This window comes from Symphalangus syndactylus, chromosome 11 (assembly GCF_028878055.3).
Source record: "Symphalangus syndactylus isolate Jambi chromosome 11, NHGRI_mSymSyn1-v2.1_pri, whole genome shotgun sequence".
Classification (NCBI taxonomy): Eukaryota; Metazoa; Chordata; class Mammalia; order Primates; family Hylobatidae; genus Symphalangus; species Symphalangus syndactylus.
In genome coordinates, this window is record NC_072433.2 from 102,578,368 (window position 1) to 102,590,579 (window position 12,212).

The window sequence follows — 12,212 nt, forward strand, 5'->3', positions numbered from 1 at the left end:
TTCAGTTTTGTATTCCAGATTTCAAAAAATACAATTTTATTTTTAGTTGAGATGGGGTCTCACTCTGTCATCCAAGCTGGATTGCAATGGCATGATCACAGCTCCCTATAGCCTCAACCTCGCAGGCTCAGGCAATCCTCCTACCTCAGCATCCTGTGTAGGTGGGACTACAGGCTTGCGACACCATACCCAGCTAATTTTTAAATTTTTTTGTAGAGATAGGGTCTTGCTATGTTACCCAGGCTGGTCTTGAACCTCTTGGCTCAAGGGATCCTCCTGCCTCGGTCTCCCAAAGCGTTCAGATTACAGGCATGAGCCACTGCATCCAGCCTACATTTTTAATCAAGTATAAAATAAGCTCATTATAAAGTTTGTTTAAAGGTTAAAATCCAAATACATCTAGTATTTATGATGTATTAATGATTCACTTTTCCATCAAATAATAATACTATTACATTTATTTAGAAATTATGTGCCAGGTACTCTACTTAGCCTTTTAAATGCTTTATTTGCTCCTCATAAAAACCTTGTGAGAAAAGTATTAATTCTCATTAGCCATGGAACTGAGACTTAGAATAGTCAATTAACTAGGTCAAGGCCACACAACTAGTAAATAGAGAGCCAAGTAAATAATATATTAATCTTTACTCTCCAATATTTATTTGTTTCCTTTTTGTCTTTATTTTGTGCTCTGCTCATCACTATCTTTGACCTAGTTTGTTGAATCTAATTGAATGAATAAAACCACATGTAACTTTACACTTCTAGAAAAGGTGATATTCAGTAGTTTCCCAAGGAAATTGGAATATATCCAAAATTAATACTTAATCCTTTTACACCGTCATTATATGTTGCAAAGATCCAGAATTAACACTTAATCCTTTTACACTGTTATTGTTGGTTGCAAAGAAGGTATGTTGAATGAATTCAACGTAGTAAAAAAGTTTCAGTGAGCTATGAGTTATTTCAGATCAGGTTCTCGTCACCAGAGCCAAACTATTTTTCCTATGTTTGATAATAGGGTGATTTATCCCATCTTCTCTGTGTCTGCAATTTTGTCATGTCCTGTGGATAACTAGGTGACTAGCAAGCAAAACAAATTTGGTCACAGTTATTTAAAGTGTGTTGTCATCTGATGAATCTAGTTTTTTCTTAGACACCTGACACTTGATGGCTTGCATGTTTTATGATTAAAAACAGTCTTGCCATTATAATTTAATAAGCCACTCCTTAACTTCAACACGAGCACCCCAGCAAATGCACTATCTGTTACGCTGTTGGCACAATCCAACAAAGTGCATTATCATTTAGCTTTATATTAAGTAGTGTCTTGGGAGAGATCTCTCTCTCTTTCCATATATATAAAATATATGAGTATGTATATATAGGTATTTCTTTATATATTTACATGTATGTATATATTAAATGAAGCGTCTTAAGGATAAAAATATAATAGATATTTAAAAGAGTGCTTATGATGAAAGAATATATTAAGTACACATTTCTTCCTTTAGCTACCTTGGGGTAGTAGTCCATTGCTAGAGGCATATGACATTATTTTAAAGGGCCATTAAACATTAAATGATTCATATTTAAGCAAATAAGAATATAAATAAAAGTTGTACTTTATACACTAAAATAACACGAGTGAATTTTTCTAGCAAATTAAAGGAAATGCACTATACAAATTCTTAACCTCCTTGTACCCTGGACCTTGCAGGAAGATTTATTTGAGTTAGGACTACAGTCTGTGACTACAAAATGAAGACAGGCTCAATGGCTCAAAAGGTTCTCAGTCCCAAATCTTGGCCTCATTACAGGTTGCTCTAAGCAACTTTGTTTTCTGTTGTGGCAGAGGAATGACACTGTTCACTTTCAGAACTGAATTCCATGGGCACACCCAAGGTCACATATGATTCTCAGCACAATTATAATTCTATACTTTTCTGATCTATTAACAAAGTGTAATTAAACTTTAGGGAAAATATCAATATAAGAATGTTCTTAAATCAACTCTGATTTATAAAACAGCAACTCCCTTAATACTTGGTACTTATGATCCAGCATAGTTTGAAATGACAGTGGTGGATTAGCTTAGTACAGACTATTCTCCCATTCCAAACACGTGGAAAAGCTAGATACATGCACAAAAAAATTATTTAAGTAAATGGCAAAGCTTGAAGGGAAAATCTGTAAATCTCAAAAATGAAGAGGGTTATTCAAAGTCAGAATAGTAAGTGTATGAGAAAATACCAACTTTAGTGGGGATGAGACCATCTAATGGCTAGGGACTGAGGGTTTAGCACCTACAGAAGGCATCTCCTTGAGTCTCAGTTAAACAGAAGCTGAAACTTATTTGAAATTGAATTTCACATAATTGCAGGAACTCTGAAAAGACTATTCCTTGCGTAAAGGGGGCCAAGAAAACTTTAGTTTTCAAGTCCAGGGACACAGCAAGAAACTTCCATTGTCTGCCCATTACTCTGGGTTGGGTTAAAAACCAAATGCTCCCATTAAAAACTGGAACTTTAACCCTGCACTTGGTACACTGAATCCAAATTAACTCCATCATCTTCATATAAAATGCCCAAGATGGAAATTTAATATAAGAAGCTGATTCTGGAATTGCTGGGGCCCTGATTACTGTGATGGAATTCTCCCAAAGCCCTGGGCTTACAGATTTTCTCTTGGAGAAATGCTAACTGCTGTGCATACCTACAAAAATATAGTGACAATCTACATGAGACAAGTATCCATCCAGCAGTGAGCAGCACTACAAAAGGAGGATCAGCACTCTAAGAACTTGAGGTAGCGTAACCAAAGGAGACCAGAAAGTAGGGAAGTTTTAAATGATATGTAGAAACTGAAAACAAACAAACAAAAAAATGGTAAACTTGTAAAGAAGAAATAGAACTTCTAAAAATAAAAATACAGACATAGAAATTTAAAAAGTAATAAATGTTAGCAGACAAGATAGGAAGTAATATCATTTGTGAATAGAAGATTTAAGAAAATTAGAAACCAAGTACAGAGAGATAGAAGATATGTGAAAAATTAAGACACAAAGAATGGATTGGAAAAGTCTAACCATATGCCTAACAGAAGTTTCAGAAAGAAAGAATAAAAAGAGAGTCCATAGAAAGATATAATGAGGAATAATTTTCCAGAACTAAAAAGAAAGACATGAGTCCACAGATTAAAGAATCATACTGTGGACACAAGCAGAATAAATAGATAAATCAAAAACAAGTTTCACCATAAACTGAAAAATGCCAAAGACAGAGAGAGAATATCTAAAAGATCATCAGAAAAAAAGATTACTCACAATGGAGCAAAGAATGACTGAACTCACTAGCATTAGAGGGCAAAAAACAATAGATTAGTATCTTCAGATTAGTATCTGAGGGAAAAGTAGCTCCTGGGGCTGCACCATGGCATCCATGGGGACCCTCGCCTTCAGTGAATATGGGCACTCTTTCCTCATCATCAAGGATCAGGACCACAAGTCCTGTCTTATGGGACTGAGGCCCTTAAGTCTCATATAGTGGCAGAAAAGGCTGTAGCAAATATGACGAGAACATCACTTGGGCCAAATGGGCTTGATAAGATGATGGTGGATAACGATGGTGATATGACTGTAACTAATGATGGGGCCCCATCTTAAGCACGATGGATGTCGATCATCAGATTGCTAAGCTGATGGCAGAACTGTCCAAGCCTCAGGATGATGAAATTGGACTTGGAACCACAGGAGTGGTAGTCCTGGATGGTGCCTTGTTAGAAGAAGCCAAGCAGTTGCTAGACTGAGGCATTCACCCAATCAGAATAGCTGATGGTTATGAGCAGGCTGCCAGCATTGTTGTTGAACACCTGGACAAGATCAGTAATAGTGTCCTTGGTGACATAAAGGACACTGAACCCCTGATTCCGACTGCAAAAACCACGCTGGGCTCTGAAGTGGTCAAAGTTGGCACCAACAAATGGCTGAGATTGCTGTGAATGCTGTCCTCACTGTAGCAGATATGGAGCGGAGTGATACTGACTTCGAGCTCGTCAACGTAGAAGGCAAAGTGGGCGGGAGGCTGGAGGACAGAAAACTGATTAAGGGCGTGATTGTGGACAGGGATTTCCAGTCACCTATAGGTGCCGAAAAAAGTGAAAGATGCTAAGATTGCAATTCTCACATGTCCATTTGAACCACCCAAGCCAAAAACAAAGCATAAGCTGGATGTGACCTCCATAGATAATAAAGCTCTTCAGAAATATGAAAAGGAGAAATTTGAAGAGATGATTCAACAAATTAAAAAGACTGGTGCTAACCTAGCAATTTGTCAGTGGGGCTTTGATGATGAAGCAAATCACTTATTTCTTCAGAAAAACTTGCCTGTGGTTCGCTGTATAGGGGGACTTGAAATTGAACTGATTGCCATCTCAACAAGAGGGCGGATTGTCCCAGGTTCTCAGAGCTCACGGCCGAGATGCTGGGCTTTACCGGTCTTGTACAGGAGATCTCATTTGGGACAAATAAGGATAAAATGCTGGTCATCGAGCAGTGTAAGAACTCCAGAGCTGTAACCATTTTTATTAGAGGAGGAAATAAGATGATCATTGAGGAGGTGAAACGATCCCTTCACGAATGCTTTGTGTGTCATCAGCAACCTCATCCGCGATAATCGTGTGGCATACGGAGGAGGGTTTGCTGAGATATCCTATGCTCTGGCAGTTAGCCAAGAGGCGGATAAGTGCCCCACCTTAGACCAGTACACCATAAGAGCGTTTGCCGACGCTCTGGGGTCGCCCCATGGCGCTTTCTGAAAACAGTGGCATGAATCCCATCCAGACAATGACAAAAGTCCGAGCCAGACAAGTGAAGACGAACCCTGCTCTCGGTACTGACTGTTTGCACAAGGGGACAAATGATATGAAGCAACAGCATGTCAGAAATCTTGATTGGCAAAAAGCAACAGATATCTTTCACAACACAAATGGCTAAAATGATTTTGAAGATTGACGACATTCATAAGCCTGGAGAATCTGAAGAATAAAGACACTGAGAATACTATGTAGTAAGATCCACTACTGTGATTAAATGGATGTCTTGTGAGGCATCTACAATTATTTATTATATCCGTTTTCAGACACTGTAGATACTATAATAAAAATAGCCGTTCGGTAACCATAGTTTGACTTGTTCAAAGCTCTGTAATTGTAGGGGTACTATCTCAACAGCTTTTGTATTCATTATATTAAAGGAATCTCCTTAAACAACAACCACAACAAAAATTGAGGGAAAAGCTGTCTGAGTGAGACAAATGTAGTTTAACATACACAGTATCCACTTTCTCCTACCCTCAAAAGAAGAATATTAACAGAAGTAGCTTAGGACGAAGAAAACGTTTCCCAAAAGGAAGGAATGGGTTGCAAGTAATGAATAGTGCTATCAATAAAACTGGTAAATAAGTACGACTGAGCACAAACTAAAACAGTAACAACAAAATGAGGATGGGAGGAGGATGAAAACCAAGGTGAAACAAACATCTGTGATCTATAACAACGTGAAAAATTAGGGCAAGATGATAGGAGTTAAACCATTCCAAGGTCTGTGTTCTGTTAAGCCTGTATGCATGTTGTCTTAGTTTCCTAGGGCTGTTAAAACCAATTATCACAAACTTGGTGGTTTAAGTAAAACAATAAATGTATTCTCTCACAGTTGTGGAGGCCAGAAGTCCAAAACCAACACGTTAACAGGGTAAATTCCTTCTGGAGGCTGAGGAAGAATCCGTTTCATGAATCCCCTGGCTTCTGGTGGCTGCCGGCAATCCTTGGCGTTCCTTAACTGGTAGCTAGGACTCCAATCTTTGCCTCTGTCTTCACGTGGCTTGCCCCTTTGTGAGATTGCCTTCATGTGCCTTCTCCTTTTCTGCCTCTTACAAGGAACCTCATCATTGGATTTAGAGCCCACTCTAATCCAGGATGATCTAATCTTGAGATCCTTACCTTAATTATGTCTGGAAAGACCCTTACCCCAAATAAGGTTGTATTCTAAGGTTCTGGGTGGACATATTTTTTAAGGACCACAAGTCAACCCAGTGTTCATGTTAAAAATGTAAAAGTAGCTACTAAAAAGGTTTTTCTAAAAAGTAGAATATATACATTCTAAACAAACAGAAATAGAAATCTCCCTGAAGGTAGGAAAGAAGAAATAAAAGCATGGTGAATCATAAACCAATGTCCAAATAAATTAGAAATGATTTTACATGGAAACAAGTTAAAATGCAATTGTTAAAAGACAAATTCAGATTAAAAACAAGACCCACACACACCATTGCGTCTCTAAATATTCACAGATGTGTTTCATTCCCTTTAATACCTTCTTCAGTGCCTTAGCTTAGCAAGATAGAAGTACATTTTCATTTGTGTCCTCAAATCATTTTCACCTGTGACATTAAGCGCAGCCTACAGAGGTTACAGAGTAGAAAAAAGGAAAAAAGTCCCTTTCAAGCCAGATTTCTCCTTTTCAGGTGGTAGCCAATGAGTTAATGTTTCTGGATCAGCTTTAAAATTTTTTATTTTTGAAGTACTTTTAGATGGCTTAAAACATTAGTAAAAGGTTAAAGCCATAGGATTTATTTTTCATCCCCCAATCATCTTTATTCTTCTGCCAATTTCATGTCTTAATTACCAAAAAAATTCTTTGAAATTCCTGACTACAAAGAATAACTCTTTTTACCAAACCTGTAGACTATGACTGATTTTCAATCATGGTGAGCACGAATTCTGAATGCACAACATGAGTCAGTTTTAATGAGTTCAAAATTTCTTTTAAAAAGTCATTTGCAAACATACACACATGCACATCCAAACGGTAGCTCCTACAATTTTATCTAAGAAAAATTATGAGTTTCAAAATAAGATACAAAATACAAATTTTGAGCACAATGATGTAAAAAAGATGAAGAAAATTTCATCAATGGACTAAATGGACTTTTCCCCTAACCCCCATGTTGATGAAAAGATGCAATAGCCAGCTAGCCCTAAACAATGTGAACTCTGTTTGTTTGTTTTAAGTGGACAATGAATATAGAAGCAATTTTAATTCAAGACCTACTCCAATTCTTATTAAACCTAAAAGTCAGACTAATTCTTTGCCCTTCAAAATGTAGTTGAAAATTAGCTTTGTTTGCCTCCCCCAAAATATTGCTCTCTTCAATGGCAGGATTCTATAATTCATCTTTATATACTTGACTCACTGCATAGTGCTTGATGGTCAATAAATTTGTTGAATGTGCAAATTTACACAATAAATTCCCTCAAAACTGATTTCCCTTAGGTCATAAAGACACTTTCTCCCACACTTTCACAACATTAGTAGGCCAGAAGTGTTTATGTTCTGACAATCTGACCCCACATTATTCTCTGGACAAAGTAGTTCAGGCCTGAAGAAAAGTCAGTACATTCAATCCACAGCCCTATGAGGTATTATGAAAGTGACCAGCAATTCTAACTCTTATTTTGGTTTTTAGAACAAATTAAGGTATTTTATTATTTAAACATGGAGAATAATTTTAATAAATTATTTCCTTTTATTAAATAAGTTACTTTTAAATAAAATGTAAAAGATAATTAAAAGACATTATTTGTAAGGCCTTACTCAAAATGACAGGAGACAAATTTCACAAGTTGAAAACTTTGGATTCTATTTTAGTAATCACTGCTACATTTTAAAAATGAACTAGAGCTAGGCACAATGACTAAGTTTGAGAACAGCCTGAACAACATAGCAAGACTCCATCTCAAAAAAAAAAAAAAAAAAATTAACGAGGCATGGTGGCACATGCCTGTAGTCCCAGCAACTTGGGACTTGAACCCAGGAGTTAAAGGCTGCAGTGAGCCAAGGTGCCATTGCACTCCAGGCTGGGTGACACAGTGAGACTACAACTCAAAAAAAAAAAAAAAAAAAAAAAAAAATTATAAAGTGAGCTAGAAAGTCAAGTAAAAGCAGGGAAAAGATACTAGAGTTAGACTTGTTGAACAATTGGGTGAGACATAAAAAAGAGAACAATTTTAAGTGATAACAGACTCTATTTTAACTGCCTCTTATACATTTCCTTGTTTTGATGGAGGCAAGCTATAGCTGGTAATCAGAATCTTACGTCTCTCTCTTTGCTACCTATTGAAAAACAGTCATTTAAGAAAATTTTTGTTGGGAGAAAAAAGTTGCTGCCTTAAGTAACTTTGGAATATGTTTGGACTGGATACTGCAAGGTTAAAGATGAAAAGAAGTGTACTCCAGTAGGTAAACTTATTATACATATTCTAGGTTAGCAATTCCGCAACCACTTTATTGTGTAGTAGGGCTGAAAAAAATAGGGGCATAAATTATAGATAATGAAAGTTAAGTTTCTCACCGGCAGAGAAAGAAGTTACAAACAAACAAAGGGGAAAAGCTAGAATGAATCCTATGGTGCTGGATTAGGAGGTACAGATATCCATATAGACTCATTTTTAAATATATACAGAAATATACAGAAATCATTACAGATATGTGTGTATGTTAGTAAACATTCAGGTATTTCCTAGCTCAGTTCACTGAGGTCTAGAAGCCATGACATCCCAGTAACAATAAGCGCATTCAGCACTCAAATCTTGTTTTGTAAATACCATCATCCAATAAAAGGAACAGGGCTCTTTGGAGAAACGAATGATTCTAGGGCTGGGCAGAGAAAATAGAAGATGAGCCTGGGGCATCGTGGTAGTGCCAGAAAGTAAAAGCTAAAAAGAAAAAAAATGGGAGCATGTCAAAAAGATATGGCTCCCAATGGCCAAAGCTGGCACAATTTGAGCAACAAAACAAATAATTACAGTACTGGATAGTACGGCCGAAAAAATAAAATACGTATCTACAAGTCTACACTGAAAAATGAGTGACTAAATTGATCTCCCCTACATTAGAATTCCAAATAATGTATGTAGATACCCCTCCCAAGAAAATGGAGCTTAACTCCTCTCCGTGAGTACTGTTGGACTTAGTGACTTGCTTCCACAGAATAGAATATGAAATGAGAAAACAGTAACTTTATAATGGAGAAACCTGGCACATATCATTTTAACCAAGTGATTGAGGTTAAACTTAGCAGTGATAAGTCATGTCGATATCATGTACCTATCGATATGAGAAAGTTACCTCACTTCTGTGGTATTCTTCCATGGAAAACTATAATCCCAGTATAGTCATGAGAAAATATCAGACAAACCCACATTAAGGGATGTTCTACCAAATGTCTAACCAGTACTCTTTAAAAATGTCAAAATCTGTAAAAACAAGGAAAGACTGATAAACTGTTCGAGTAAGGAGGCATAATGATTAAATACAATGTAGTGTCTTAGATTGGGTCCAAAACCAGAAAAAGGGCATTGGTAGAAAAACTGGTGAAACCCAAATAGTCTGTAGTTTAGTTAATAGTGTTGTACCAATGTTGACATATTAGTTCTGACAAATGTTCCATGCTTAAACTATTAACATTAGGGGAAAATGAATGGTGAATGTAGGAACTCTTAACTTTGCAACTTTTCTGTAAGTCTAAAATTACTCCAAGGTTTTTTAAAGTTTTGGAGTAAAGAAATCCAAACATTCTACAACTCTTACTAATTTGTGTATTTTATCTGTAAAATAAAAAATAATTTTCATAATTCAAATATATCAACATGTTCAAAGTCAGTGATACAGGAAGAGAACTAAATACAGCCATGGGTTTCAGTCAACATTAGACTGCTCATACAATAGTGGTCCTCTAAGATTATAATGGAGCTGAAAAATTCCTATCACCTAGTATTTATTACACTACACATTTTATGATTATTTTAGAGTATACTACTACTGATTTTTTTTAAAAAGTTAACTGCAAAAACTTCCTCAGGCAGGTCCCTCAGGATGTATTCCAGAAGAAGGCATTGTTAACCTAGGAAATGACAGCTCCCTATGTTATTGTCCCTGAAGACCTTCCAGTGGGACAAGATGTGGAAATGGAAGACAGTGATATTGATGATCCTGACCTTGTGTGGGCTGAGGCTAACGTGTGTGTTTGTATCTGTCTTTGACAAAGTTCAACTAGGAAAAAAAATTAATAATAGAAAAAAGCTTATAAAAATATGTCTTTGTACAGCTGTACAATGTGTTTTAACTGATTAAAAAAAGTTAAAAAGGTAAAGTTCATAAAGTAAAAAAGTTATAATCAGCTAATTATCAAAGAATTTATTATAAATGTAGTATAGCTGTGTAGTCCAATGTTTATAAAGTCTACGATAATGCATAACATTCTAGGCCTTCACATTAACTCATCACTTCCTCACCAACTGACCCAGAGCAACTTCCAGTCCTGCAAGTTCTACTCATGGTAAGTCCCCCATTTTTTTTTTCTTTTAAACAATATTTTTACTGTACTTTTTCTATGTTTAGATACACAAATACTTACCATTGTGTTCCAATTGCCCAAAATATTCAGTAACTTGCTATACAGGTTGGTAGAGTAAGAGCAATGGGCTATACGATATAGCCTAGGAGTGTAGTGTAGTAGTGTAGACCATCCAGGTTTAAGTACATTTTATGATGGTCTCACAATGACAAAATCACCTAAAGGACACATCTCAGTACATTATCCTAGGCATTAAGTGACACAAAATAGTACAAAATACTAGTTTACTTTTAAGATGATCATCAGAAAGGTTTAAGTGCATTTTACAAATTCTGTATAACTAAAGCTTGCATCATTTCTGTAAAAAGTTACAGTTTTAGATGAGTAGAAGCTATTCTACCATCAGCTACTGAAGAGGTAAGTAGAAAGATATTGTTGCCTAGTGGCATACAATGCAGGCTTATTTTTTGTGTGTGTGAAAGATTACTCTGAAAGAGCATGAGGAATATGCCTAATTTTCCCTCAACTTTCCATTATATAATACCGATCACGCTTATTTAAATTCATTCGTGACCTAATTCCATTTTCATAATTTACCAAATTTTAGCTACTACTACTTTAAGAATTTTTGTCTTGAAAAAACTTAAGATTCAACACGGGGAAAAGAAAAAAGGAAAACATACATAAGATACTAGGTTTTAGAACAACTATGTACTACTACAAGTATCTTTTATAGTTGTATAATCTACAATTATAAGGATGAAAAGATATTAAAAATAGATACCAATCCTAGGGTTTTCAATTTTTTCAAGGTAGGGAACTGTATTATTTCACTTTTGAAATCAGATGTCCATATATTAGAAAAATCAATTAAATTGACATAATTATATAAAGCTGTAATTTTATGAGATAAAACCTTATTTAAAAGAGCTTTACAAAAAAACATGCAATAAAGTAACACAGAACCCAGGAATCAGTGACTTCACTTAACTCCCACAGCCCCAAACTTCTCAACAAAGAACGTTCTACCCACTAATACAGAGATTAAAAAAAAAAGAAATAAAGTATCTTGAAGAAATAAGAGTATCTTGAGGACATACTAAGACTTTTTCTTATTTAGAGCCTTAAACATACAATATTCTTTTACTTATAAATTTGGTAAGAGTCCTCTTAAATATTGGTGGTGGTAGTGCAGACAACCATAGAACCACAAGACCAAGGGTAAAGAAGACTAATGTTTGAAAGGGCCCGGTCAAAGGAAGACAAAGCCTATACTTGTCATAAATAAGGGATACTAACAATTCAAAAGGGAAAAACCTATAAAACTGGAGATTTCCATTTATGCTTGGAGTTTAGAAATTACAGCCAATTCATTTTCTGACTCAACTAGAGCTTTTTGTATTAGGCAAGTTAAACATAAAAAAAAAAGGACTACTTAGATTTTACAAATGAAAAGTGATGGAAAACAAATGTATAAAACTTGCATTCATAATATTTATGATATACTTCTGATCACAGCAAACCGATTAAAAAACAAGAATTAAAGGCATCCCTTCTCTTATGCAGTTGACAACAAAAGTCTCCCTATATCTTTAGTTTCTGTGATCTCTACTAGGAAAAAAATTTAGAATAAACTGTACATAAATCATAGTTACATAGAAGTATTAACAATAAATGCTATCTTTTCAGTTTTAACTGGCCACAAATTATCAATTAGGTTTTTCTGAAACAGGAGTTTACTATCATTTGCATTAGGATAATACCAATCAAGTATTAGGAGTTAATAAGAATACACTTAAA

At 35.5% G+C, this 12,212-nt stretch overlaps 1 pseudogene; it reads left to right on the top strand.

Moving 5' to 3' along the window:
• Window positions 1-3,431: 3,431 nt before the first annotated feature.
• On the top strand, window positions 3,432-5,061 carry LOC129493422 (T-complex protein 1 subunit epsilon-like; annotated as a pseudogene).
• The last annotated feature ends 7,151 nt before the right edge of the window (window positions 5,062-12,212 follow it).